Consider the following 26,123-nt stretch of genomic DNA (forward strand, 5'->3'; position numbering starts at 1 on the left):
GTTACCCTCTTCTATTTTTTCTTTTTGAGTAGGTGATATTACTTGAGTAGGGGGTCAGTGAATCGGTGGTCGCGATCTCCCCCTGCCAGAATCACCTTTTACCTGCTGGGCTCGCAATCTTGGCAAACCTGGTCAGTTTCTTCAGTCCGTTTCACAGAACCACACTCTTGACAAAAACACAATTACCCACTATGGTTAACGTTAATGGTTACCTAGAGACTAGGCCCTCTGTTCCCAGACCTAATGTCCAGGTGGGTAGGGCTGTGCCAGGAACATAGCAGCACTGTTCATGTTTACGGTCAACTGATTCTTTCACCCTGGTTACAGAGGGAGGAGCAGAGCCGTGGGCGGGCTGCGGCTGCAGCGAGGGAGAAGGTGAGCGCGGGGCGGGCGGGGCGGTCGATGGAGCGGCGGGTCCCGGGGAAAGCCCCGAGGCGGGCGGGGGTACCTGCCGAGTGGGGTCCGTGTGGGAGGCAAGGAGCGGCGGGGGTCCGGCGCCGTTTCGGGCACGGTGTCCCCGCAAGCCGAGGCCCGCAGCTCCCGCGGCGTGCTGGGAGCTGTAGTGCTGGGGCGCGGGGCTCGCGGTTGGCCGCGCTGCTCCCCGGGGCATGCCGGGAGGTGTAGTCTTCCGGCTGCCGGGCGGCCGAGCCGTGCTGGCCAGGGCATGCCGGGAGGTGTCGTTTTCAGGGACTCGGCTGCCGGGCAGCCGCAGTGCTCTCGGGCATGTGCGGGGAGGCATTGCCCTTGGTCCCGCCACAGCCTCCGCTGCGCGGGACGAAGGGTAGTTCTGTGGCCGGTTCCGTGTGTTTTTCTGCAGCCTTCCCGCTGCGCCCGGTGCCCAGAAAGCGGTGCGGCCGCGCCTGGAGAGCGCGTGCCGCAGGGCTCGCTGCTGCCACCCGGTGAGCAAAGTGCGGTACTGCTGCTCGGGTGGCGCCAATGCGCGGTGTCGGCGTCCGTCCGAGCTCGCTGCTGCCACCCGGTGACCAAAGTTGGGTACTGCGGCTCTGGTGGCGTTCATGCGCGGTGGCGCCGTGCCCAAGAGCTCGCTGCTGCCACCGGGTGACGAAAGTGCGGTACTGCCGCTCGAGTGGCGGAGGTGCTGTGCGCGCTGGGAGGAGCCGTGCCCTGTGTGTCCGGCGCTGCAATAAAAAATGCCTGCCCGCTTGCTGAAATGCTACAACGGCTTCAGAGAGTCTTTGTGTTTGCCCAAGGACGGCATCGTGGGCTCCAGCCGTGGGCCGGGGCCGGGGGAGCCCCAGGTGCGGGCAGCGGGGCTGATGGCGACGGCCCCTCCCTCTGCCGGTGGAGGGCCCGGTGCTGCCGTGCCCCGGGTGGCCGTGGAGGGGCCGGTGCGAGCCGAGGGAGGAGTGGAGCTTTAGCCGGGCTGCGGCTGCAGCGAGGGAGAAGGTGAGCGCGGGGTTGGGGGGGGTGGATGGATGGATCGGCGGGTCCCGGAGAAAAGCCCCCGGCAGGGCGGGGTCCGTGTCGGGGAAAAGGAGCGGCGGGGGTGCGGCGCCGTGTCGGAGCCGCCAGTCGGGGGCTGCCCGGAGCGGGAGGCGCGCGGCAGGGCGCTGCCCGGAGCCGTACCGGGGTGCCGCCCCGTGCCGGCGGCGCGGACTGCCCGGAGCCGGAGCCGCGGAGCGCCGCCGCGCCGTACGCGCTGTCGCCGCCCCCTGGCCGCAATGCAATACTGCAGCCCGGCGTTCGGCGCAGGGTCTGGCCCCTCCGGCGCGCCGTCGGCGCGTGGCGCATGCGCGGTGCGGCGGAGCAGCATGGCGGCACTCTGGTGGCGGGTGCAGGGGAGCAGAGAGGCCAGCGGTGAGGCGCGGGCTCCCTTCCGGCGGGTGCGGGGTTGCGTGGTAGCTGCCCGCGGGTGGTGGGACGGGCAGCTTGGAGCCGCCCGCTGCGGCAGGCTGCTGGTGCGCTGGAGGCGAGCCGAGTGCGGGCAGCCCCGGGGCCAGAGGCGGGAGGTGACGGAAGGGAAGAGGGGAAGGAGGCGGGCACCCCCGCAACTCGGCAGAGCTCCCCCGGCCTCGCTCGCCCCGCGCAGCCGCCGCCAGCTCCAGCACGTCTCCTGAAGCCTGTCCCGGAGCCCCCAGCCTCCCCCAGGGCCCGTGGTGCGCGCGGCACGCTGGCCTTCGAGTGTGCCTCAGTCTCCCTTAACGCGGTCGCCGCTGCTTCTTTCTGTGTGGCAGGGGCCGCGCTGAGGACGCGTTTGTCCGTTCGTGCCCTGGGGATGCCGTTGTCTGCGCCCGCTCCGGGCTTGTGTGGGCTGTGTGTGCCGGGCCTCGCTGTCCTGTCGGCATGGGGGTGAAAAGGGAGAGGCGGAGCACTGAGTGGCTGCGGCCAGGAGGTGGCGTGGCTGAAGCTGGAGAGTCCGGAGGAGGCTGAAGAAGAAGAAGAAGAAATGGAAGGCCACCTGGCTGGCAGCTGCCTGGTGCCGCAAGCAGGAGAAAGCCTGCCTCTCTCTGCAGGTGAGGAAGGCTCCCTCTTGGTAGCCCGCAGCAGGCCAGGCTGCCAGCGTGCCCCGCAGGGTCTGTATGTGTCACCAGCAGCGCTGTACGGTTGTGGAGCGCGCGAGCGAGTGAGCGAGGCTACGTGCCTAGGGAGCCTCGTCTCCTAAGAGGTGCAAGACATGCGCGTTTTCTCTTAGGTGGAGGACAGCCAAGCGACCAGAGTTACGGAAGAGGAAGGGAGGAGAGCAGGAGAGAGAAGCATCTGAAGCGGCAGAGTCTCTCGGCAGTGCTGAGAGCGAGAGCTGCGGTGAGTGCCGGGCCCTCGGGGCCCTGTCGCCCCTCTTCTGTGTCCCGAGCTGTCCCCTGGATCCTTCTCTCTGCCATGCTGCTGTGATTTTTTTTTTTTTTTTTCCCCTGGCTTTTGTTTTCCTTTCCCTGTACTTCCCGTCTTCTGTCTGTGTTTGTGTCCTGCTCCCTGTCCCTGTTTTTCTCCCTCCAGAATTTCTCTAGCCGGCTCCCTGTCTGTATTTCTCTGTCGTGCTGCCTGTCCGGTCATTTCTTGCTATACGTCCCACAGAATCACAGAATGGTAGGGGTTGGAAGGGACCTCTGGGGATCATCTAGTCAAACCCCCCTGCCGAAGCAGGGTCGCCTACAGCAGGCTGCACAGGACCTTGTCCCTGTTCAGCCGGCTCTCCCTTTTTGCCTTTCTCTCCTTCTCTGTCCTGCTTCATGGCCCTTTCTTCTCTTTCTCTCCCTCTCTGTTCTCCAGCCCCTTGCTGGTTTGCTTTGGGGTTTCCCTGCACCACCCCCCCCCCCCCGCCCCCTTCTTGGTCTCTTTGTATAGATCTGACCCTTTCTTTGTTTCTCAGTCCCTTTTTTCCTGTTCACTGTCCTTTTTCTCTCTCTGTGTGTCCTGCACTCCGTTGCCACCTTTGTCTCTCCTTTCTTCTTCATGTCTTCTCCCTGCCCCCATCTCTCTCTCCCTCTTTCGCACTTGCTGGCCCTACATTTTTGTGCTCCGGTCTCTGCAAGGCTCCTCGTCCCTGTTTTTCTTGATTTCTCTACCTCTCTGGCGTTTTCTTTCGACCCTTCTTTCTCTCTGAGCTCCTTAGTCTTCTCCCTTGTCTTATTTTCCTCTTCCTAGTGCTCTGCCCTGCTCCCCATCGCTTATTTTCTCTCTCCGTTTCTCTGCCCTGCTCCCCTTCCCTCTCTTTCTTTCTCCGTCCCCCTCTGCTGCTCCACAGCAGTTTTTCCTTTCTCCAGCTCTCTGACCTGCTCCCCGCCCACCCAGGTTGACAGTCCCAGGTTTTGTTCTGCGTCTCCATCCTGCCGCTCTCCTGATCTATCTTTCTGTGCCCTGCTCTTTCTGTCTCTTTTCCTGTGTACCTGCTGCGTTTTTTCTCCATCTCTGTTCAGCTCCCTGTCCCTTTCCTTTTTCCTCTTGCTGTTTTTTCTGCCTTTCTCTCTCTGCGCCATTCGCTCTCCCAGCCTTTCTTTCTCTATCCCCCTGTGCAGCTAGCTGTCCCTTCTTTCCTTTCTCTCTTCCTTGGTATTTTTTTCTTTCTCCATATCTCTCTCCCACTGCCCGTCACAGTTGTTCCCCCCCCCCCCCCCCCCAATGCTGTCCTGCTCTCTGTCCCTTTTCTCTCTCTGTCATTCTGTCCTGCTCCCTGTGTCTGTTTTTTAATTCCTCCCTCAATGTCTCTCAGCCCGGTGCTGTTTTTTCCCTTCTTCTCTGCTGCCCAGCTGAGGCTTTTCCCCCTCCGTCTCTGTCCTGCTCCCCCATCTCTTATTTTTGCCTGTCTTTCACTTTATCCTGCCTCCCTGTCCCCTTTTGCTCTCTCAGTGTCACCTTGTCCCTCTCCCTGTCCCTGTCTTTCTCTGACAATCTGTCCTGCTCCTTGTCCTTCTCTTTCGCTTCTCTATTATTCCCCATCCTTCTTCTGGCCTTTCTTCTTTCTCTTTCTTTTCTACTGGTCCAGTACCTCTTTTTCTACCGCTGTCCTGCTCCCTGGCCCTTGTTTCTTCTCGCTGTCCCTCTGTCTTGCTTCCTGTCCCCGGTTTATCTGTCTCTCTTTCTCTGTCCTGCTGCCTGTCTGGTCATATCTTGCTGTACCTCCCTGTCCAGCCGGCTCTCCCTTTTTGCCTTTCTCTCCTTCTCTGTCCTGCTTCCCGGCCCGTTCTTCTCTCCCTCTGTCCTCTAGCCCCTTGCTGGTTTGTGTTGGGCTTCCAACCCTAACCACCCCCTTCTTCGTCTGACTCTTTCTTTGTTTCTTAGTACCTTTTTTCCTGTTCCCTGTCCTTCTTCTCTCTCTGTCAGTGTGTCCTGCACTCCGTGGGACGGGGGTGGGAGGCTGAAAAAGGGTGGGAAGCTGGGGGGGGGGAGTGGAGGCTGGAAAGAGGTAGGAGGTTGCAGAGGGGGTGGGAAGCTGAATTAAGTAGAGGCCAAGCAAAATGGGAGGTAGGAGGCTGCCGAGGAGGGGGGAGTAGAGGTCAGAAAAATAGGAGGCTGGAAAGGGGTGGGAGGCTGCAGAGGGGTGGGAGGCCAGGGGCAAGAGTAGAGGCCAGAAAAAAAAGGAGGCCGGAAAGGGGTGGGAGGCTGCAGAGGGGTGGGAGGCCGGGGACGAGAGTAGAGGCCAGAAAAAAAAAGGAGGCCGGAAAAGGGCGGGAGGCTGTAGAGGGGGGGGAGGCCGAGGGCGAGAGTAGAGGCCAGGAAAAAAAAAAGGAGGCCAGAAAGGGGTGGGAGACCAGGGGCGAGAGTAGTGGCCAGAAAAACAGGAGGCTGGAAAGGGATGGGAGGCTGGGGGGTGTAAATAGAGGCCAGAAAGGCCCTCTTCTTCTGGCTTCTTCCCTGTCTTTGTCTCTCTTTCCTGCCTTGTTTATTCCTCTGATTCCCGTTCTCTCTCGATCTGTGTGTTCTGCTTCCCACTCATCATATTGTCTCATTTTCTCTGTCCTGTTCCTGCATATAGTGTGCAGTGAGGCTTCTTGTCTAGGAAGCCGCGTCTCGTATGAGCTCTAAGACACGCACGTGCATTTTGTCTCAGGTGGAGGAGAGCCAAACGATTGGAGTTACGGAAGAAGAAGGGAAGAGAGAAGGAGAGAGAAGCATCTGAAGTGTCAAAGTCTCCCGGCAGCACCGAGAGTGAGAGCTGCGGTGAGTCCTGGGCCCTCGGGGCCCTGTCACCCCTCTTCTGCATCCTGGGCCCTCCCCTGGCTTCCTCTCTTTCCCACGCTGCTACGATTAGTTTTTTTTTCTGCTCTTGTGTACCTTCTTTCTCCATCTGTCTCTGACTTGTCCCCATCTTTTAGGTCCTCCCTCTTTCTGCCCTGCAGCCCGTGGCATTTTTTTCCTTCTTCCCCTCTTTCTGTTCAGCTCCCGGTTACTAGTTCTGCTTTCCTTCTACTCTGTAGCCTGTCAGTACTTTTGCTGTCTTTGGTGCTTTCTGTCTGGCTCCCTGTCCCTTGATTCGAGGCCTTCCTTCTCGGCTCCGTAGCACGTCACAGATCTACTGCTTTCTCCGTGTCTGTTCTATTCTATTTCCTCATCTCTCTTTGTCCAGGTCCCTGCCACTATTCTTTTTTGCACTGTCGTGCTGCGGGGTTTTTTTTTTTTGCTTCTCCTTCCTGCTCCCCATTCTTCATTTTCGGTCTCTGTCCTGCTCCTTCTTCTTTCTGCTGCTGCTCTTCCTGTCTCCATGCTACTTCTTTCTTCATCTCTGTGGGACTCCCTGTCCCCATCCTTCTCTCGCTGTCCCTTTCCCTGCTTCGTGCTTTCTCGTTGCACCGCCGCTGTCCAGCCATCTGTCACTTTTCTCCTCTCTTGTAGTGGCCTGCACCCTGCTCCTCATTTTTGGCACCCTCTGCCGAGCAGCGCATCGCTCTGGGAGCCGACTGACCGAGTGTTCCCCGCTGGAGCAACGGGCGCAGCTGCAGGAAGGAGTGCCGAGGTGTCGGAGGGGCAGAGGGAGCGTCGGGGGCCCCGAGCCCTGGAGCAAGAGCGGCTCCCGGGACTGGCTGGGTGCATGACAACAAACACCTGCGGTCCCTTTTGCCCTCCCGGCTGCGTTTGTGCTTGGTTTGCACGGGACGAGGGGCTGTGCCAGAGCGCAGGGGAGGAGGGGACAGGGTGTGGGGCTGGGGCAACGTCCCCCTGTTCCTGCTGTGCTCCAGCTGTGGGCCGGGGGAGCCCCAGGTGCAGGCAGCGGGGCTGATGGTGATGGCCCCTCCCTCTGCCGGTGGAGGGCCCGGTGCTGCCGTGCCCCGGGTGGCTGTGGAGGGGCCAGTGAGAGCCAAGGTGTCACCAAAAATCCGGGAACAAAACCTCGTAACACCAACGTAGTGTTAAAAGGCAGGCATTCTTTATTGCAGCGCTGGATGCACGGGGGATAATTCCACCAAACGTGCATACCTCATACCTTTTCCGTGCAGTTTATACAGATCAAAAATACACATATTTTATTCATGCATATTCAGTATTACTCTCTTTGGCGATTGGTGTAAACTTTCCTCGCTTCTTACGTAAATGGTTGCGCAGACTCAGTTACCCTCTTCTATTTTTTCTTTTTGAGTAGGTGATATTACTTGAGTAGGGGGTCAGTGAATCGGTGGTCGCGATCTCCCCCTGCCAGAATCACCTTTTACCTGCTGGGCTCGCAATCTTGGCAAACCTGGTCAGTTTCTTCAGTCCGTTTCACAGAACCACACTCTTGACAAAAACACAATTACCCACTATGGTTAACGTTAATGGTTACCTAGAGACTAGGCCCTCTGTTCCCAGACCTAATGTCCAGGTGGGTAGGGCTGTGCCAGGAACATAGCAGCACTGTTCATGTTTACGGTCAACTGATTCTTTCACCCTGGTTACAGAGGGAGGAGCAGAGCCGTGGGCGGGCTGCGGCTGCAGCGAGGGAGAAGGTGAGCGCGGGGCGGGCGGGGCGGTCGATGGAGCGGCGGGTCCCGGGGAAAGCCCCGAGGCGGGCGGGGGTACCTGCCGAGTGGGGTCCGTGTGGGAGGCAAGGAGCGGCGGGGGTCCGGCGCCGTTTCGGGCACGGTGTCCCCGCAAGCCGAGGCCCGCAGCTCCCGCGGCGTGCTGGGAGCTGTAGTGCTGGGGCGCGGGGCTCGCGGTTGGCCGCGCTGCTCCCCGGGGCATGCCGGGAGGTGTAGTCTTCCGGCTGCCGGGCGGCCGAGCCGTGCTGGCCAGGGCATGCCGGGAGGTGTCGTTTTCAGGGACTCGGCTGCCGGGCAGCCGCAGTGCTCTCGGGCATGTGCGGGGAGGCATTGCCCTTGGTCCCGCCACAGCCTCCGCTGCGCGGGACGAAGGGTAGTTCTGTGGCCGGTTCCGTGTGTTTTTCTGCAGCCTTCCCGCTGCGCCCGGTGCCCAGAAAGCGGTGCGGCCGCGCCTGGAGAGCGCGTGCCGCAGGGCTCGCTGCTGCCACCCGGTGAGCAAAGTGCGGTACTGCTGCTCGGGTGGCGCCAATGCGCGGTGTCGGCGTCCGTCCGAGCTCGCTGCTGCCACCCGGTGACCAAAGTTGGGTACTGCGGCTCTGGTGGCGTTCATGCGCGGTGGCGCCGTGCCCAAGAGCTCGCTGCTGCCACCGGGTGACGAAAGTGCGGTACTGCCGCTCGAGTGGCGGAGGTGCTGTGCGCGCTGGGAGGAGCCGTGCCCTGTGTGTCCGGCGCTGCAATAAAAAATGCCTGCCCGCTTGCTGAAATGCTACAACGGCTTCAGAGAGTCTTTGTGTTTGCCCAAGGACGGCATCGTGGGCTCCAGCCGTGGGCCGGGGCCGGGGGAGCCCCAGGTGCGGGCAGCGGGGCTGATGGCGACGGCCCCTCCCTCTGCCGGTGGAGGGCCCGGTGCTGCCGTGCCCCGGGTGGCCGTGGAGGGGCCGGTGCGAGCCGAGGGAGGAGTGGAGCTTTAGCCGGGCTGCGGCTGCAGCGAGGGAGAAGGTGAGCGCGGGGTTGGGGGGGGTGGATGGATGGATCGGCGGGTCCCGGAGAAAAGCCCCCGGCAGGGCGGGGTCCGTGTCGGGGAAAAGGAGCGGCGGGGGTGCGGCGCCGTGTCGGAGCCGCCAGTCGGGGGCTGCCCGGAGCGGGAGGCGCGCGGCAGGGCGCTGCCCGGAGCCGTACCGGGGTGCCGCCCCGTGCCGGCGGCGCGGACTGCCCGGAGCCGGAGCCGCGGAGCGCCGCCGCGCCGTACGCGCTGTCGCCGCCCCCTGGCCGCAATGCAATACTGCAGCCCGGCGTTCGGCGCAGGGTCTGGCCCCTCCGGCGCGCCGTCGGCGCGTGGCGCATGCGCGGTGCGGCGGAGCAGCATGGCGGCACTCTGGTGGCGGGTGCAGGGGAGCAGAGAGGCCAGCGGTGAGGCGCGGGCTCCCTTCCGGCGGGTGCGGGGTTGCGTGGTAGCTGCCCGCGGGTGGTGGGACGGGCAGCTTGGAGCCGCCCGCTGCGGCAGGCTGCTGGTGCGCTGGAGGCGAGCCGAGTGCGGGCAGCCCCGGGGCCAGAGGCGGGAGGTGACGGAAGGGAAGAGGGGAAGGAGGCGGGCACCCCCGCAACTCGGCAGAGCTCCCCCGGCCTCGCTCGCCCCGCGCAGCCGCCGCCAGCTCCAGCACGTCTCCTGAAGCCTGTCCCGGAGCCCCCAGCCTCCCCCAGGGCCCGTGGTGCGCGCGGCACGCTGGCCTTCGAGTGTGCCTCAGTCTCCCTTAACGCGGTCGCCGCTGCTTCTTTCTGTGTGGCAGGGGCCGCGCTGAGGACGCGTTTGTCCGTTCGTGCCCTGGGGATGCCGTTGTCTGCGCCCGCTCCGGGCTTGTGTGGGCTGTGTGTGCCGGGCCTCGCTGTCCTGTCGGCATGGGGGTGAAAAGGGAGAGGCGGAGCACTGAGTGGCTGCGGCCAGGAGGTGGCGTGGCTGAAGCTGGAGAGTCCGGAGGAGGCTGAAGAAGAAGAAGAAGAAATGGAAGGCCACCTGGCTGGCAGCTGCCTGGTGCCGCAAGCAGGAGAAAGCCTGCCTCTCTCTGCAGGTGAGGAAGGCTCCCTCTTGGTAGCCCGCAGCAGGCCAGGCTGCCAGCGTGCCCCGCAGGGTCTGTATGTGTCACCAGCAGCGCTGTACGGTTGTGGAGCGCGCGAGCGAGTGAGCGAGGCTACGTGCCTAGGGAGCCTCGTCTCCTAAGAGGTGCAAGACATGCGCGTTTTCTCTTAGGTGGAGGACAGCCAAGCGACCAGAGTTACGGAAGAGGAAGGGAGGAGAGCAGGAGAGAGAAGCATCTGAAGCGGCAGAGTCTCTCGGCAGTGCTGAGAGCGAGAGCTGCGGTGAGTGCCGGGCCCTCGGGGCCCTGTCGCCCCTCTTCTGTGTCCCGAGCTGTCCCCTGGATCCTTCTCTCTGCCATGCTGCTGTGATTTTTTTTTTTTTTTTTCCCCTGGCTTTTGTTTTCCTTTCCCTGTACTTCCCGTCTTCTGTCTGTGTTTGTGTCCTGCTCCCTGTCCCTGTTTTTCTCCCTCCAGAATTTCTCTAGCCGGCTCCCTGTCTGTATTTCTCTGTCGTGCTGCCTGTCCGGTCATTTCTTGCTATACGTCCCACAGAATCACAGAATGGTAGGGGTTGGAAGGGACCTCTGGGGATCATCTAGTCAAACCCCCCTGCCGAAGCAGGGTCGCCTACAGCAGGCTGCACAGGACCTTGTCCCTGTTCAGCCGGCTCTCCCTTTTTGCCTTTCTCTCCTTCTCTGTCCTGCTTCATGGCCCTTTCTTCTCTTTCTCTCCCTCTCTGTTCTCCAGCCCCTTGCTGGTTTGCTTTGGGGTTTCCCTGCACCACCCCCCCCCCCCCCGCCCCCTTCTTGGTCTCTTTGTATAGATCTGACCCTTTCTTTGTTTCTCAGTCCCTTTTTTCCTGTTCACTGTCCTTTTTCTCTCTCTGTGTGTCCTGCACTCCGTTGCCACCTTTGTCTCTCCTTTCTTCTTCATGTCTTCTCCCTGCCCCCATCTCTCTCTCCCTCTTTCGCACTTGCTGGCCCTACATTTTTGTGCTCCGGTCTCTGCAAGGCTCCTCGTCCCTGTTTTTCTTGATTTCTCTACCTCTCTGGCGTTTTCTTTCGACCCTTCTTTCTCTCTGAGCTCCTTAGTCTTCTCCCTTGTCTTATTTTCCTCTTCCTAGTGCTCTGCCCTGCTCCCCATCGCTTATTTTCTCTCTCCGTTTCTCTGCCCTGCTCCCCTTCCCTCTCTTTCTTTCTCCGTCCCCCTCTGCTGCTCCACAGCAGTTTTTCCTTTCTCCAGCTCTCTGACCTGCTCCCCGCCCACCCAGGTTGACAGTCCCAGGTTTTGTTCTGCGTCTCCATCCTGCCGCTCTCCTGATCTATCTTTCTGTGCCCTGCTCTTTCTGTCTCTTTTCCTGTGTACCTGCTGCGTTTTTTCTCCATCTCTGTTCAGCTCCCTGTCCCTTTCCTTTTTCCTCTTGCTGTTTTTTCTGCCTTTCTCTCTCTGCGCCATTCGCTCTCCCAGCCTTTCTTTCTCTATCCCCCTGTGCAGCTAGCTGTCCCTTCTTTCCTTTCTCTCTTCCTTGGTATTTTTTTCTTTCTCCATATCTCTCTCCCACTGCCCGTCACAGTTGTTCCCCCCCCCCCCCCCCCAATGCTGTCCTGCTCTCTGTCCCTTTTCTCTCTCTGTCATTCTGTCCTGCTCCCTGTGTCTGTTTTTTAATTCCTCCCTCAATGTCTCTCAGCCCGGTGCTGTTTTTTCCCTTCTTCTCTGCTGCCCAGCTGAGGCTTTTCCCCCTCCGTCTCTGTCCTGCTCCCCCATCTCTTATTTTTGCCTGTCTTTCACTTTATCCTGCCTCCCTGTCCCCTTTTGCTCTCTCAGTGTCACCTTGTCCCTCTCCCTGTCCCTGTCTTTCTCTGACAATCTGTCCTGCTCCTTGTCCTTCTCTTTCGCTTCTCTATTATTCCCCATCCTTCTTCTGGCCTTTCTTCTTTCTCTTTCTTTTCTACTGGTCCAGTACCTCTTTTTCTACCGCTGTCCTGCTCCCTGGCCCTTGTTTCTTCTCGCTGTCCCTCTGTCTTGCTTCCTGTCCCCGGTTTATCTGTCTCTCTTTCTCTGTCCTGCTGCCTGTCTGGTCATATCTTGCTGTACCTCCCTGTCCAGCCGGCTCTCCCTTTTTGCCTTTCTCTCCTTCTCTGTCCTGCTTCCCGGCCCGTTCTTCTCTCCCTCTGTCCTCTAGCCCCTTGCTGGTTTGTGTTGGGCTTCCAACCCTAACCACCCCCTTCTTCGTCTGACTCTTTCTTTGTTTCTTAGTACCTTTTTTCCTGTTCCCTGTCCTTCTTCTCTCTCTGTCAGTGTGTCCTGCACTCCGTGGGACGGGGGTGGGAGGCTGAAAAAGGGTGGGAAGCTGGGGGGGGGGAGTGGAGGCTGGAAAGAGGTAGGAGGTTGCAGAGGGGGTGGGAAGCTGAATTAAGTAGAGGCCAAGCAAAATGGGAGGTAGGAGGCTGCCGAGGAGGGGGGAGTAGAGGTCAGAAAAATAGGAGGCTGGAAAGGGGTGGGAGGCTGCAGAGGGGTGGGAGGCCAGGGGCAAGAGTAGAGGCCAGAAAAAAAAGGAGGCCGGAAAGGGGTGGGAGGCTGCAGAGGGGTGGGAGGCCGGGGACGAGAGTAGAGGCCAGAAAAAAAAAGGAGGCCGGAAAAGGGCGGGAGGCTGTAGAGGGGGGGGAGGCCGAGGGCGAGAGTAGAGGCCAGGAAAAAAAAAAGGAGGCCAGAAAGGGGTGGGAGACCAGGGGCGAGAGTAGTGGCCAGAAAAACAGGAGGCTGGAAAGGGATGGGAGGCTGGGGGGTGTAAATAGAGGCCAGAAAGGCCCTCTTCTTCTGGCTTCTTCCCTGTCTTTGTCTCTCTTTCCTGCCTTGTTTATTCCTCTGATTCCCGTTCTCTCTCGATCTGTGTGTTCTGCTTCCCACTCATCATATTGTCTCATTTTCTCTGTCCTGTTCCTGCATATAGTGTGCAGTGAGGCTTCTTGTCTAGGAAGCCGCGTCTCGTATGAGCTCTAAGACACGCACGTGCATTTTGTCTCAGGTGGAGGAGAGCCAAACGATTGGAGTTACGGAAGAAGAAGGGAAGAGAGAAGGAGAGAGAAGCATCTGAAGTGTCAAAGTCTCCCGGCAGCACCGAGAGTGAGAGCTGCGGTGAGTCCTGGGCCCTCGGGGCCCTGTCACCCCTCTTCTGCATCCTGGGCCCTCCCCTGGCTTCCTCTCTTTCCCACGCTGCTACGATTAGTTTTTTTTTCTGCTCTTGTGTACCTTCTTTCTCCATCTGTCTCTGACTTGTCCCCATCTTTTAGGTCCTCCCTCTTTCTGCCCTGCAGCCCGTGGCATTTTTTTCCTTCTTCCCCTCTTTCTGTTCAGCTCCCGGTTACTAGTTCTGCTTTCCTTCTACTCTGTAGCCTGTCAGTACTTTTGCTGTCTTTGGTGCTTTCTGTCTGGCTCCCTGTCCCTTGATTCGAGGCCTTCCTTCTCGGCTCCGTAGCACGTCACAGATCTACTGCTTTCTCCGTGTCTGTTCTATTCTATTTCCTCATCTCTCTTTGTCCAGGTCCCTGCCACTATTCTTTTTTGCACTGTCGTGCTGCGGGGTTTTTTTTTTTTGCTTCTCCTTCCTGCTCCCCATTCTTCATTTTCGGTCTCTGTCCTGCTCCTTCTTCTTTCTGCTGCTGCTCTTCCTGTCTCCATGCTACTTCTTTCTTCATCTCTGTGGGACTCCCTGTCCCCATCCTTCTCTCGCTGTCCCTTTCCCTGCTTCGTGCTTTCTCGTTGCACCGCCGCTGTCCAGCCATCTGTCACTTTTCTCCTCTCTTGTAGTGGCCTGCACCCTGCTCCTCATTTTTGGCACCCTCTGCCGAGCAGCGCATCGCTCTGGGAGCCGACTGACCGAGTGTTCCCCGCTGGAGCAACGGGCGCAGCTGCAGGAAGGAGTGCCGAGGTGTCGGAGGGGCAGAGGGAGCGTCGGGGGCCCCGAGCCCTGGAGCAAGAGCGGCTCCCGGGACTGGCTGGGTGCATGACAACAAACACCTGCGGTCCCTTTTGCCCTCCCGGCTGCGTTTGTGCTTGGTTTGCACGGGACGAGGGGCTGTGCCAGAGCGCAGGGGAGGAGGGGACAGGGTGTGGGGCTGGGGCAACGTCCCCCTGTTCCTGCTGTGCTCCAGCTGTGGGCCGGGGGAGCCCCAGGTGCAGGCAGCGGGGCTGATGGTGATGGCCCCTCCCTCTGCCGGTGGAGGGCCCGGTGCTGCCGTGCCCCGGGTGGCTGTGGAGGGGCCAGTGAGAGCCAAGGTGTCACCAAAAATCCGGGAACAAAACCTCGTAACACCAACGTAGTGTTAAAAGGCAGGCATTCTTTATTGCAGCGCTGGATGCACGGGGGATAATTCCACCAAACGTGCATACCTCATACCTTTTCCGTGCAGTTTATACAGATCAAAAATACACATATTTTATTCATGCATATTCAGTATTACTCTCTTTGGCGATTGGTGTAAACTTTCCTCGCTTCTTACGTAAATGGTTGCGCAGACTCAGTTACCCTCTTCTATTTTTTCTTTTTGAGTAGGTGATATTACTTGAGTAGGGGGTCAGTGAATCGGTGGTCGCGATCTCCCCCTGCCAGAATCACCTTTTACCTGCTGGGCTCGCAATCTTGGCAAACCTGGTCAGTTTCTTCAGTCCGTTTCACAGAACCACACTCTTGACAAAAACACAATTACCCACTATGGTTAACGTTAATGGTTACCTAGAGACTAGGCCCTCTGTTCCCAGACCTAATGTCCAGGTGGGTAGGGCTGTGCCAGGAACATAGCAGCACTGTTCATGTTTACGGTCAACTGATTCTTTCACCCTGGTTACAGAGGGAGGAGCAGAGCCGTGGGCGGGCTGCGGCTGCAGCGAGGGAGAAGGTGAGCGCGGGGCGGGCGGGGCGGTCGATGGAGCGGCGGGTCCCGGGGAAAGCCCCGAGGCGGGCGGGGGTACCTGCCGAGTGGGGTCCGTGTGGGAGGCAAGGAGCGGCGGGGGTCCGGCGCCGTTTCGGGCACGGTGTCCCCGCAAGCCGAGGCCCGCAGCTCCCGCGGCGTGCTGGGAGCTGTAGTGCTGGGGCGCGGGGCTCGCGGTTGGCCGCGCTGCTCCCCGGGGCATGCCGGGAGGTGTAGTCTTCCGGCTGCCGGGCGGCCGAGCCGTGCTGGCCAGGGCATGCCGGGAGGTGTCGTTTTCAGGGACTCGGCTGCCGGGCAGCCGCAGTGCTCTCGGGCATGTGCGGGGAGGCATTGCCCTTGGTCCCGCCACAGCCTCCGCTGCGCGGGACGAAGGGTAGTTCTGTGGCCGGTTCCGTGTGTTTTTCTGCAGCCTTCCCGCTGCGCCCGGTGCCCAGAAAGCGGTGCGGCCGCGCCTGGAGAGCGCGTGCCGCAGGGCTCGCTGCTGCCACCCGGTGAGCAAAGTGCGGTACTGCTGCTCGGGTGGCGCCAATGCGCGGTGTCGGCGTCCGTCCGAGCTCGCTGCTGCCACCCGGTGACCAAAGTTGGGTACTGCGGCTCTGGTGGCGTTCATGCGCGGTGGCGCCGTGCCCAAGAGCTCGCTGCTGCCACCGGGTGACGAAAGTGCGGTACTGCCGCTCGAGTGGCGGAGGTGCTGTGCGCGCTGGGAGGAGCCGTGCCCTGTGTGTCCGGCGCTGCAATAAAAAATGCCTGCCCGCTTGCTGAAATGCTACAACGGCTTCAGAGAGTCTTTGTGTTTGCCCAAGGACGGCATCGTGGGCTCCAGCCGTGGGCCGGGGCCGGGGGAGCCCCAGGTGCGGGCAGCGGGGCTGATGGCGACGGCCCCTCCCTCTGCCGGTGGAGGGCCCGGTGCTGCCGTGCCCCGGGTGGCCGTGGAGGGGCCGGTGCGAGCCGAGGGAGGAGTGGAGCTTTAGCCGGGCTGCGGCTGCAGCGAGGGAGAAGGTGAGCGCGGGGTTGGGGGGGGTGGATGGATGGATCGGCGGGTCCCGGAGAAAAGCCCCCGGCAGGGCGGGGTCCGTGTCGGGGAAAAGGAGCGGCGGGGGTGCGGCGCCGTGTCGGAGCCGCCAGTCGGGGGCTGCCCGGAGCGGGAGGCGCGCGGCAGGGCGCTGCCCGGAGCCGTACCGGGGTGCCGCCCCGTGCCGGCGGCGCGGACTGCCCGGAGCCGGAGCCGCGGAGCGCCGCCGCGCCGTACGCGCTGTCGCCGCCCCCTGGCCGCAATGCAATACTGCAGCCCGGCGTTCGGCGCAGGGTCTGGCCCCTCCGGCGCGCCGTCGGCGCGTGGCGCATGCGCGGTGCGGCGGAGCAGCATGGCGGCACTCTGGTGGCGGGTGCAGGGGAGCAGAGAGGCCAGCGGTGAGGCGCGGGCTCCCTTCCGGCGGGTGCGGGGTTGCGTGGTAGCTGCCCGCGGGTGGTGGGACGGGCAGCTTGGAGCCGCCCGCTGCGGCAGGCTGCTGGTGCGCTGGAGGCGAGCCGAGTGCGGGCAGCCCCGGGGCCAGAGGCGGGAGGTGACGGAAGGGAAGAGGGGAAGGAGGCGGGCACCCCCGCAACTCGGCAGAGCTCCCCCGGCCTCGCTCGCCCCGCGCAGCCGCCGCCAGCTCCAGCACGTCTCCTGAAGCCTGTCCCGGAGCCCCCAGCCTCCCCCAGGGCCCGTGGTGCGCGCGGCACGCTGGCCTTCGAGTGTGCCTCAGTCTCCCTTAACGCGGTCGCCGCTGCTTCTTTCTGTGTGGCAGGGGCCGCGCTGAGGACGCGTTTGTCCGTTCGTGCCCTGGGGATGCCGTTGTCTGCGCCCGCTCCGGGCTTGTGTGGGCTGTGTGTGCCGGGCCTCGCTGTCCTGTCGGCATGGGGGTGAAAAGGGAGAGGCGGAGCACTGAGTGGCTGCGGCCAGGAGGTGGCGTGGCTGAAGCTGGAGAGTCCGGAGGAGGCTGAAGAAGAAGAAGAAGAAATGGAAGGCCACCTGGCTGGCAGCTGCCTGGTGCCGCAAGCAGGAGAAAGCCTGCCTCTCTCTGCAGGTGAGGAAGGCTCCCTCTTGGTAGCCCGCAGCAGGCCAGGCTGCCAGCGTGCCCCGCAGGGTCTGTATGTGTCACCAGCAGCGCTGTACGGTTGTGGAGCGCGCGAGCGAGTGAGCGAGGCTACGTGCCTAGGGAGCCTCGTCTCCTAAGAGGTGCAAGACATGCGCGTTTTCTCTTAGGTGGAGGACAGCCAAGCGACCAGAGTTACGGAAGAGGAAGGGAGGAGAGCAGGAGAGAGAAGCATCTGAAGCGGCAGAGTCTCTCGGCAGTGCTGAGAGCGAGAGCTGCGGTGAGTGCCGGGCCCTCGGGGCCCTGTCGCCCCTCTTCTGTGTCCCGAGCTGTCCCCTGGATCCTTCTCTCTGCCATGCTGCTGTGATTTTTTTTTTTTTTTTTCCCCTGGCTTTTGTTTTCCTTTCCCTGTACTTCCCGTCTTCTGTCTGTGTTTGTGTCCTGCTCCCTGTCCCTGTTTTTCTCCCTCCAGAATTTCTCTAGCCGGCTCCCTGTCTGTATTTCTCTGTCGTGCTGCCTGTCCGGTCATTTCTTGCTATACGTCCCACAGAATCACAGAATGGTAGGGGTTGGAAGGGACCTCTGGGGATCATCTAGTCAAACCCCCCTGCCGAAGCAGGGTCGCCTACAGCAGGCTGCACAGGACCTTGTCCCTGTTCAGCCGGCTCTCCCTTTTTGCCTTTCTCTCCTTCTCTGTCCTGCTTCATGGCCCTTTCTTCTCTTTCTCTCCCTCTCTGTTCTCCAGCCCCTTGCTGGTTTGCTTTGGGGTTTCCCTGCACCACCACCCCCCCCCCCCGCCCCCTTCTTGGTCTCTTTGTATAGATCTGACCCTTTCTTTGTTTCTCAGTCCCTTTTTTCCTGTTCACTGTCCTTTTTCTCTCTCTGTGTGTCCTGCACTCCGTTGCCACCTTTGTCTCTCCTTTCTTCTTCATGTCTTCTCCCTGCCCCCATCTCTCTCTCCCTCTTTCGCACTTGCTGGCCCTACATTTTTGTGCTCCGGTCTCTGCAAGGCTCCTCGTCCCTGTTTTTCTTGATTTCTCTACCTCTCTGGCGTTTTCTTTCGACCCTTCTTTCTCTCTGAGCTCCTTAGTCTTCTCCCTTGTCTTATTTTCCTCTTCCTAGTGCTCTGCCCTGCTCCCCATCGCTTATTTTCTCTCTCCGTTTCTCTGCCCTGCTCCCCTTCCCTCTCTTTCTTTCTCCGTCCCCCTCTGCTGCTCCACAGCAGTTTTTCCTTTCTCCAGCTCTCTGACCTGCTCCCCGCCCACCCAGGTTGACAGTCCCAGGTTTTGTTCTGCGTCTCCATCCTGCCGCTCTCCTGATCTATCTTTCTGTGCCCTGCTCTTTCTGTCTCTTTTCCTGTGTACCTGCTGCGTTTTTTCTCCATCTCTGTTCAGCTCCCTGTCCCTTTCCTTTTTCCTCTTGCTGTTTTTTCTGCCTTTCTCTCTCTGCGCCATTCGCTCTCCCAGCCTTTCTTTCTCTATCCCCCTGTGCAGCTAGCTGTCCCTTCTTTCCTTTCTCTCTTCCTTGGTATTTTTTTCTTTCTCCATATCTCTCTCCCACTGCCCGTCACAGTTGTTCCCCCCCCCCCCCCAATGCTGTCCTGCTCTCTGTCCCTTTTCTCTCTCTGTCATTCTGTCCTGCTCCCTGTGTCTGTTTTTTAATTCCTCCCTCAATGTCTCTCAGCCCGGTGCTGTTTTTTCCCTTCTTCTCTGCTGCCAGCTGAGGCTTTTCCCCCTCCGTCTCTGTCCTGCTCCCCCATCTCTTATTTTTGCCTGTCTTTCACTTTATCCTGCCTCCCTGTCCCCTTTTGCTCTCTCAGTGTCACCTTGTCCCTCTCCCTGTCCCTGTCTTTCTCTGACAATCTGTCCTGCTCCTTGTCCTTCTCTTTCGCTTCTCTATTATTCCCCATCCTTCTTCTGGCCTTTCTTCTTTCTCTTTCTTTTCTACTGGTCCAGTACCTCTTTTTCTACCGCTGTCCTGCTCCCTGGCCCTTGTTTCTTCTCGCTGTCCCTCTGTCTTGCTTCCTGTCCCCGGTTTATCTGTCTCTCTTTCTCTGTCCTGCTGCCTGTCTGGTCATATCTTGCTGTACCTCCCTGTCCAGCCGGCTCTCCCTTTTTGCCTTTCTCTCCTTCTCTGTCCTGCTTCCCGGCCCGTTCTTCTCTCCCTCTGTCCTCTAGCCCCTTGCTGGTTTGTGTTGGGCTTCCAACCCTAACCACCCCCTTCTTCGTCTGACTCTTTCTTTGTTTCTTAGTACCTTTTTTCCTGTTCCCTGTCCTTCTTCTCTCTCTGTCAGTGTGTCCTGCACTCCGTGGGACGGGGGTGGGAGGCTGAAAAAGGGTGGGAAGCTGGGGGGGGGGGAGTGGAGGCTGGAAAGAGGTAGGAGGTTGCAGAGGGGGTGGGAAGCTGAATTAAGTAGAGGCCAAGCAAAATGGGAGGTAGGAGGCTGCCGAGGAGGGGGGAGTAGAGGTCAGAAAAATAGGAGGCTGGAAAGGGGTGGGAGGCTGCAGAGGGGTGGGAGGCCAGGGGCAAGAGTAGAGGCCAGAAAAAAAAAGGAGGCCGGAAAAGGGCGGGAGGCTGTAGAGGGGGGGGAGGCCGAGGGCGAGAGTAGAGGCCAGGAAAAAAAAAAGGAGGCCAGAAAGGGGTGGGAGACCAGGGGCGAGAGTAGTGGCCAGAAAAACAGGAGGCTGGAAAGGGATGGGAGGCTGGGGGGTGTAAATAGAGGCCAGAAAGGCCCTCTTCTTCTGGCTTCTTCCCTGTCTTTGTCTCTCTTTCCTGCCTTGTTTATTCCTCTGATTCCCGTTCTCTCTCGATCTGTGTGTTCTGCTTCCCACTCATCATATTGTCTCATTTTCTCTGTCCTGTTCCTGCATATAGTGTGCAGTGAGGCTTCTTGTCTAGGAAGCCGCGTCTCGTATGAGCTCTAAGACACGCACGTGCATTTTGTCTCAGGTGGAGGAGAGCCAAACGATTGGAGTTACGGAAGAAGAAGGGAAGAGAGAAGGAGAGAGAAGCATCTGAAGTGTCAAAGTCTCCCGGCAGCACCGAGAGTGAGAGCTGCGGTGAGTCCTGGGCCCTCGGGGCCCTGTCACCCCTCTTCTGCATCCTGGGCCCTCCCCTGGCTTCCTCTCTTTCCCACGCTGCTACGATTAGTTTTTTTTTCTGCTCTTGTGTACCTTCTTTCTCCATCTGTCTCTGACTTGTCCCCATCTTTTAGGTCCTCCCTCTTTCTGCCCTGCAGCCCGTGGCATTTTTTTCCTTCTTCCCCTCTTTCTGTTCAGCTCCCGGTTACTAGTTCTGCTTTCCTTCTACTCTGTAGCCTGTCAGTACTTTTGCTGTCTTTGGTGCTTTCTGTCTGGCTCCCTGTCCCTTGATTCGAGGCCTTCCTTCTCGGCTCTGTAGCACGTCACAGATCTACTGCTTTCTCCGTGTCTGTTCTATTCTATTTCCTCATCTCTCTTTGTCCAGGTCCCTGCCACTATTCTTTTTTGCACTGTCGTGCTGCGGGGTTTTTTTTTTTTGCTTCTCCTTCCTGCTCCCCATTCTTCATTTTCGGTCTCTGTCCTGCTCCTTCTTCTTTCTGCTGCTGCTCTTCCTGTCTCCATGCTACTTCTTTCTTCATCTCTGTGGGACTCCCTGTCCCCATCCTTCTCTCGCTGTCCCTTTCCCTGCTTCGTGCTTTCTCGTTGCACCGCCGCTGTCCAGCCATCTGTCACTTTTCTCCTCTCTTGTAGTGGCCTGCACCCTGCTCCTCATTTTTGGCACCCTCTGCCGAGCAGCGCGTCGCTCTGGGAGCCGACTGACCGAGTGTTCCCCGCTGGAGCAACGGGCGCAGCTGCAGGAAGGAGTGCCGAGGTGTCGGAGGGGCAGAGGGAGCGTCGGGGGCCCCGAGCCCTGGAGCAAGAGCGGCTCCCGGGACTGGCTGGGTGCATGACAACAAACACCTGCGGTCCCTTTTGCCCTCCCGGCTGCGTTTGTGCTTGGTTTGCACGGGACGAGGGGCTGTGCCAGAGCGCAGGGGAGGAGGGGACAGGGTGTGGGGCTGGGGCAACGTCCCCCTGTTCCTGCTGTGCTCCAGCTGTGGGCCGGGGGAGCCCCAGGTGCAGGCAGCGGGGCTGATGGTGATGGCCCCTCCCTCTGCCGGTGGAGGGCCCGGTGCTGCCGTGCCCCGGGTGGCTGTGGAGGGGCCAGTGAGAGCCAAGGTGTCACCAAAAATCCGGGAACAAAACCTCGTAACACCAACGTAGTGTTAAAAGGCAGGCATTCTTTATTGCAGCGCTGGATGCACGGGGGATAATTCCACCAAACGTGCATACCTCATACCTTTTCCGTGCAGTTTATACAGATCAAAAATACACATATTTTATTCATGCATATTCAGTATTACTCTCTTTGGCGATTGGTGTAAACTTTCCTCGCTTCTTACGTAAATGGTTGCGCAGACTCAGTTACCCTCTTCTATTTTTTCTTTTTGAGTAGGTGATATTACTTGAGTAGGGGGTCAGTGAATCGGTGGTCGCCATCTCCCCCTGCCAGAATCACCTTTTACCTGCTGGGCTCGCAATCTTGGCAAACCTGGTCAGTTTCTTCAGTCCGTTTCACAGAACCACACTCTTGACAAAAACACAATTACCCACTATGGTTAACGTTAATGGTTACCTAGAGACTAGGCCCTCTGTTCCCAGACCTAATGTCCAGGTGGGTAGGGCTGTGCCAGGAACATAGCAGCACTGTTCATGTTTACGGTCAACTGATTCTTTCACCCTGGTTACAGAGGGAGGAGCAGAGCCGTGGGCGGGCTGCGGCTGCAGCGAGGGAGAAGGTGAGCGCGGGGCGGGCGGGGCGGTCGATGGAGCGGCGGGTCCCGGGGAAAGCCCCGAGGCGGGCGGGGGTACCTGCCGAGTGGGGTCCGTGTGGGAGGCAAGGAGCGGCGGGGGTCCGGCGCCGTTTCGGGCACGGTGTCCCCGCAAGCCGAGGCCCGCAGCTCCCGCGGCGTGCTGGGAGCTGTAGTGCTGGGGCGCGGGGCTCGCGGTTGGCCGCGCTGCTCCCCGGGGCATGCCGGGAGGTGTAGTCTTCCGGCTGCCGGGCGGCCGAGCCGTGCTGGCCAGGGCATGCCGGGAGGTGTCGTTTTCAGGGACTCGGCTGCCGGGCAGCCGCAGTGCTCTCGGGCATGTGCGGGGAGGCATTGCCCTTGGTCCCGCCACAGCCTCCGCTGCGCGGGACGAAGGGTAGTTCTGTGGCCGGTTCCGTGTGTTTTTCTGCAGCCTTCCCGCTGCGCCCGGTGCCCAGAAAGCGGTGCGGCCGCGCCTGGAGAGCGCGTGCCGCAGGGCTCGCTGCTGCCACCCGGTGAGCAAAGTGCGGTACTGCTGCTCGGGTGGCGCCAATGCGCGGTGTCGGCGTCCGTCCGAGCTCGCTGCTGCCACCCGGTGACCAAAGTTGGGTACTGCGGCTCTGGTGGCGTTCATGCGCGGTGGCGCCGTGCCCAAGAGCTCGCTGCTGCCACCGGGTGACGAAAATGCGGTACTGCCGCTCGAGTGGCGGAGGTGCTGTGCGCGCTGGGAGGAGCCGTGCCCTGTGTGTCCGGCGCTGCAATAAAAAATGCCTGCCCGCTTGCTGAAATGCTACAACGGCTTCAGAGAGTCTTTGTGTTTGCCCAAGGACGGCATCGTGGGCTCCAGCCGTGGGCCGGGGCCGGGGGAGCCCCAGGTGCGGGCAGCGGGGCTGATGGCGACGGCCCCTCCCTCTGCCGGTGGAGGGCCCGGTGCTGCCGTGCCCCGGGTGGCCGTGGAGGGGCCGGTGCGAGCCGAGGGAGGAGTGGAGCTTTAGCCGGGCTGCGGCTGCAGCGAGGGAGAAGGTGAGCGCGGGGTTGGGGGGGGTGGATGGATGGATCGGCGGGTCCCGGAGAAAAGCCCCCGGCAGGGCGGGGTCCGTGTCGGGGAAAAGGAGCGGCGGGGGTGCGGCGCCGTGTCGGAGCCGCCAGTCGGGGGCTGCCCGGAGCGGGAGGCGCGCGGCAGGGCGCTGCCCGGAGCCGTACCGGGGTGCCGCCCCGTGCCGGCGGCGCGGACTGCCCGGAGCCGGAGCCGCGGAGCGCCGCCGCGCCGTACGCGCTGTCGCCGCCCCCTGGCCGCAATGCAATACTGCAGCCCGGCGTTCGGCGCAGGGTCTGGCCCCTCCGGCGCGCCGTCGGCGCGTGGCGCATGCGCGGTGCGGCGGAGCAGCATGGCGGCACTCTGGTGGCGGGTGCAGGGGAGCAGAGAGGCCAGCGGTGAGGCGCGGGCTCCCTTCCGGCGGGTGCGGGGTTGCGTGGTAGCTGCCCGCGGGTGGTGGGACGGGCAGCTTGGAGCCGCCCGCTGCGGCAGGCTGCTGGTGCGCTGGAGGCGAGCCGAGTGCGGGCAGCCCCGGGGCCAGAGGCGGGAGGTGACGGAAGGGAAGAGGGGAAGGAGGCGGGCACCCCCGCAACTCGGCAGAGCTCCCCCGGCCTCGCTCGCCCCGCGCAGCCGCCGCCAGCTCCAGCACGTCTCCTGAAGCCTGTCCCGGAGCCCCCAGCCTCCCCCAGGGCCCGTGGTGCGCGCGGCACGCTGGCCTTCGAGTGTGCCTCAGTCTCCCTTAACGCGGTCGCCGCTGCTTCTTTCTGTGTGGCAGGGGCCGCGCTGAGGACGCGTTTGTCCGTTCGTGCCCTGGGGATGCCGTTGTCTGCGCCCGCTCCGGGCTTGTGTGGGCTGTGTGTGCCGGGCCTCGCTGTCCTGTCGGCATGGGGGTGAAAAGGGAGAGGCGGAGCACTGAGTGGCTGCGGCCAGGAGGTGGCGTGGCTGAAGCTGGAGAGTCCGGAGGAGGCTGAAGAAGAAGAAGAAGAAATGGAAGGCCACCTGGCTGGCAGCTGCCTGGTGCCGCAAGCAGGAGAAAGCCTGCCTCTCTCTGCAGGTGAGGAAGGCTCCCTCTTGGTAGCCCGCAGCAGGCCAGGCTGCCAGCGTGCCCCGCAGGGTCTGTATGTGTCACCAGCAGCGCTGTACGGTTGTGGAGCGCGCGAGCGAGTGAGCGAGGCTACGTGCCTAGGGAGCCTCGTCTCCTAAGAGGTGCAAGACATGCGCGTTTTCTCTTAGGTGGAGGACAGCCAAGCGACCAGAGTTACGGAAGAGGAAGGGAGGAGAGCAGGAGAGAGAAGCATCTGAAGCGGCAGAGTCTCTCGGCAGTGCTGAGAGCGAGAGCTGCGGTGAGTGCCGGGCCCTCGGGGCCCTGTCGCCCCTCTTCTGTGTCCCGAGCTGTCCCCTGGATCCTTCTCTCTGCCATGCTGCTGTGATTTTTTTTTTTTTTTTTCCCCTGGCTTTTGTTTTCCTTTCCCTGTACTTCCCGTCTTCTGTCTGTGTTTGTGTCCTGCTCCCTGTCCCTGTTTTTCTCCCTCCAGAATTTCTCTAGCCGGCTCCCTGTCTGTATTTCTCTGTCGTGCTGCCTGTCCGGTCATTTCTTGCTATACGTCCCACAGAATCACAGAATGGTAGGGGTTGGAAGGGACCTCTGGGGATCATCTAGTCAAACCCCCCTGCCGAAGCAGGGTCGCCCACAGCAGGCTGCACAGGACCTTGTCCCTGTTCAGCCGGCTCTCCCTTTTTGCCTTTCTCTCCTTCTCTGTCCTGCTTCATGGCCCTTTCTTCTCTTTCTCTCCCTCTCTGTTCTCCAGCCCCTTGCTGGTTTGCTTTGGGGTTTCCCTGCACCACCCCCCCCCCCCCCCGCCCCCTTCTTGGTCTCTTTGTATAGATCTGACCCTTTCTTTGTTTCTCAGTCCCTTTTTTCCTGTTCACTGTCCTTTTTCTCTCTCTGTGTGTCCTGCACTCCGTTGCCACCTTTGTCTCTCCTTTCTTCTTCATGTCTTCTCCCTGCCCCCATCTCTCTCTCCCTCTTTCGCACTTGCTGGCCCTACATTTTTGTGCTCCGGTCTCTGCAAGGCTCCTCGTCCCTGTTTTTCTTGATTTCTCTACCTCTCTGGCGTTTTCTTTCGACCCTTCTTTCTCTCTGAGCTCCTTAGTCTTCTCCCTTGTCTTATTTTCCTCTTCCTAGTGCTCTGCCCTGCTCCCCATCGCTTATTTTCTCTCTCCGTTTCTCTGCCCTGCTCCCCTTCCCTCTCTTTCTTTCTCCGTCCCCCTCTGCTGCTCCACAGCAGTTTTTCCTTTCTCCAGCTCTCTGACCTGCTCCCCGCCCACCCAGGTTGACAGTCCCAGGTTTTGTTCTGCGTCTCCATCCTGCCGCTCTCCTGATCTATCTTTCTGTGCCCTGCTCTTTCTGTCTCTTTTCCTGTGTACCTGCTGCGTTTTTTCTCCATCTCTGTTCAGCTCCCTGTCCCTTTCCTTTTTCCTCTTGCTGTTTTTTCTGCCTTTCTCTCTCTGCGCCATTCGCTCTCCCAGCCTTTCTTTCTCTATCCCCCTGTGCAGCTAGCTGTCCCTTCTTTCCTTTCTCTCTTCCTTGGTATTTTTTTCTTTCTCCATATCTCTCTCCCACTGCCCGTCACAGTTGTTCCCCCCCCCCCCCCCAATGCTGTCCTGCTCTCTGTCCCTTTTCTCTCTCTGTCATTCTGTCCTGCTCCCTGTGTCTGTTTTTTAATTCCTCCCTCAATGTCTCTCAGCCCGGTGCTGTTTTTTCCCTTCTTCTCTGCTGCCCAGCTGAGGCTTTTCCCCCTCCGTCTCTGTCCTGCTCCCCCATCTCTTATTTTTGCCTGTCTTTCACTTTATCCTGCCTCCCTGTCCCCTTTTGCTCTCTCAGTGTCACCTTGTCCCTCTCCCTGTCCCTGTCTTTCTCTGACAATCTGTCCTGCTCCTTGTCCTTCTCTTTCGCTTCTCTATTATTCCCCATCCTTCTTCTGGCCTTTCTTCTTTCTCTTTCTTTTCTACTGGTCCAGTACCTCTTTTTCTACCGCTGTCCTGCTCCCTGGCCCTTGTTTCTTCTCGCTGTCCCTCTGTCTTGCTTCCTGTCCCCGGTTTATCTGTCTCTCTTTCTCTGTCCTGCTGCCTGTCTGGTCATATCTTGCTGTACCTCCCTGTCCAGCCGGCTCTCCCTTTTTGCCTTTCTCTCCTTCTCTGTCCTGCTTCCCGGCCCGTTCTTCTCTCCCTCTGTCCTCTAGCCCCTTGCTGGTTTGTGTTGGGCTTCCAACCCTAACCACCCCCTTCTTCGTCTGACTCTTTCTTTGTTTCTTAGTACCTTTTTTCCTGTTCCCTGTCCTTCTTCTCTCTCTGTCAGTGTGTCCTGCACTCCGTGGGACGGGGGTGGGAGGCTGAAAAAGGGTGGGAAGCTGGGGGGGGGGAGTGGAGGCTGGAAAGAGGTAGGAGGTTGCAGAGGGGGTGGGAAGCTGAATTAAGTAGAGGCCAAGCAAAATGGGAGGTAGGAGGCTGCCGAGGAGGGGGGAGTAGAGGTCAGAAAAATAGGAGGCTGGAAAGGGGTGGGAGGCTGCAGAGGGGTGGGAGGCCAGGGGCAAGAGTAGAGGCCAGAAAAAAAAGGAGGCCGGAAAGGGGTGGGAGGCTGCAGAGGGGTGGGAGGCCGGGGACGAGAGTAGAGGCCAGAAAAAAAAAGGAGGCCGGAAAAGGGCGGGAGGCTGTAGAGGGGGGGGAGGCCGAGGGCGAGAGTAGAGGCCAGGAAAAAAAAAAGGAGGCCAGAAA

General features: G+C 60.3%; 3 long non-coding RNA genes across 3 annotated transcripts; all 3 read left to right on the forward strand.

Annotated features, from left to right (window-relative positions):
- Positions 1-5,179: 5,179 nt before the first annotated feature.
- On the forward strand, positions 5,180-7,001 carry LOC142359801 (uncharacterized). The gene is made up of 2 exons (XR_012762636.1): positions 5,180-5,616; positions 6,289-7,001. It is a non-coding gene; the product is annotated as an uncharacterized LOC142359801 (long non-coding RNA).
- Positions 7,002-12,180: 5,179 nt separating this feature from the next.
- On the forward strand, positions 12,181-14,002 carry LOC142359800 (uncharacterized). Its single transcript, XR_012762635.1, has 2 exons — positions 12,181-12,617; positions 13,290-14,002. It is a non-coding gene; the product is annotated as an uncharacterized LOC142359800 (long non-coding RNA).
- Positions 14,003-19,123: 5,121 nt separating this feature from the next.
- On the forward strand, positions 19,124-20,929 carry LOC142359811 (uncharacterized). Its single transcript, XR_012762646.1, has 2 exons — positions 19,124-19,544; positions 20,217-20,929. It is a non-coding gene; the product is annotated as an uncharacterized LOC142359811 (long non-coding RNA).
- The last annotated feature ends 5,194 nt before the right edge of the window (positions 20,930-26,123 follow it).

This window comes from Opisthocomus hoazin, unplaced genomic scaffold (assembly GCF_030867145.1).
Source record: "Opisthocomus hoazin isolate bOpiHoa1 unplaced genomic scaffold, bOpiHoa1.hap1 HAP1_SCAFFOLD_131, whole genome shotgun sequence".
Classification (NCBI taxonomy): Eukaryota; Metazoa; Chordata; class Aves; order Opisthocomiformes; family Opisthocomidae; genus Opisthocomus; species Opisthocomus hoazin.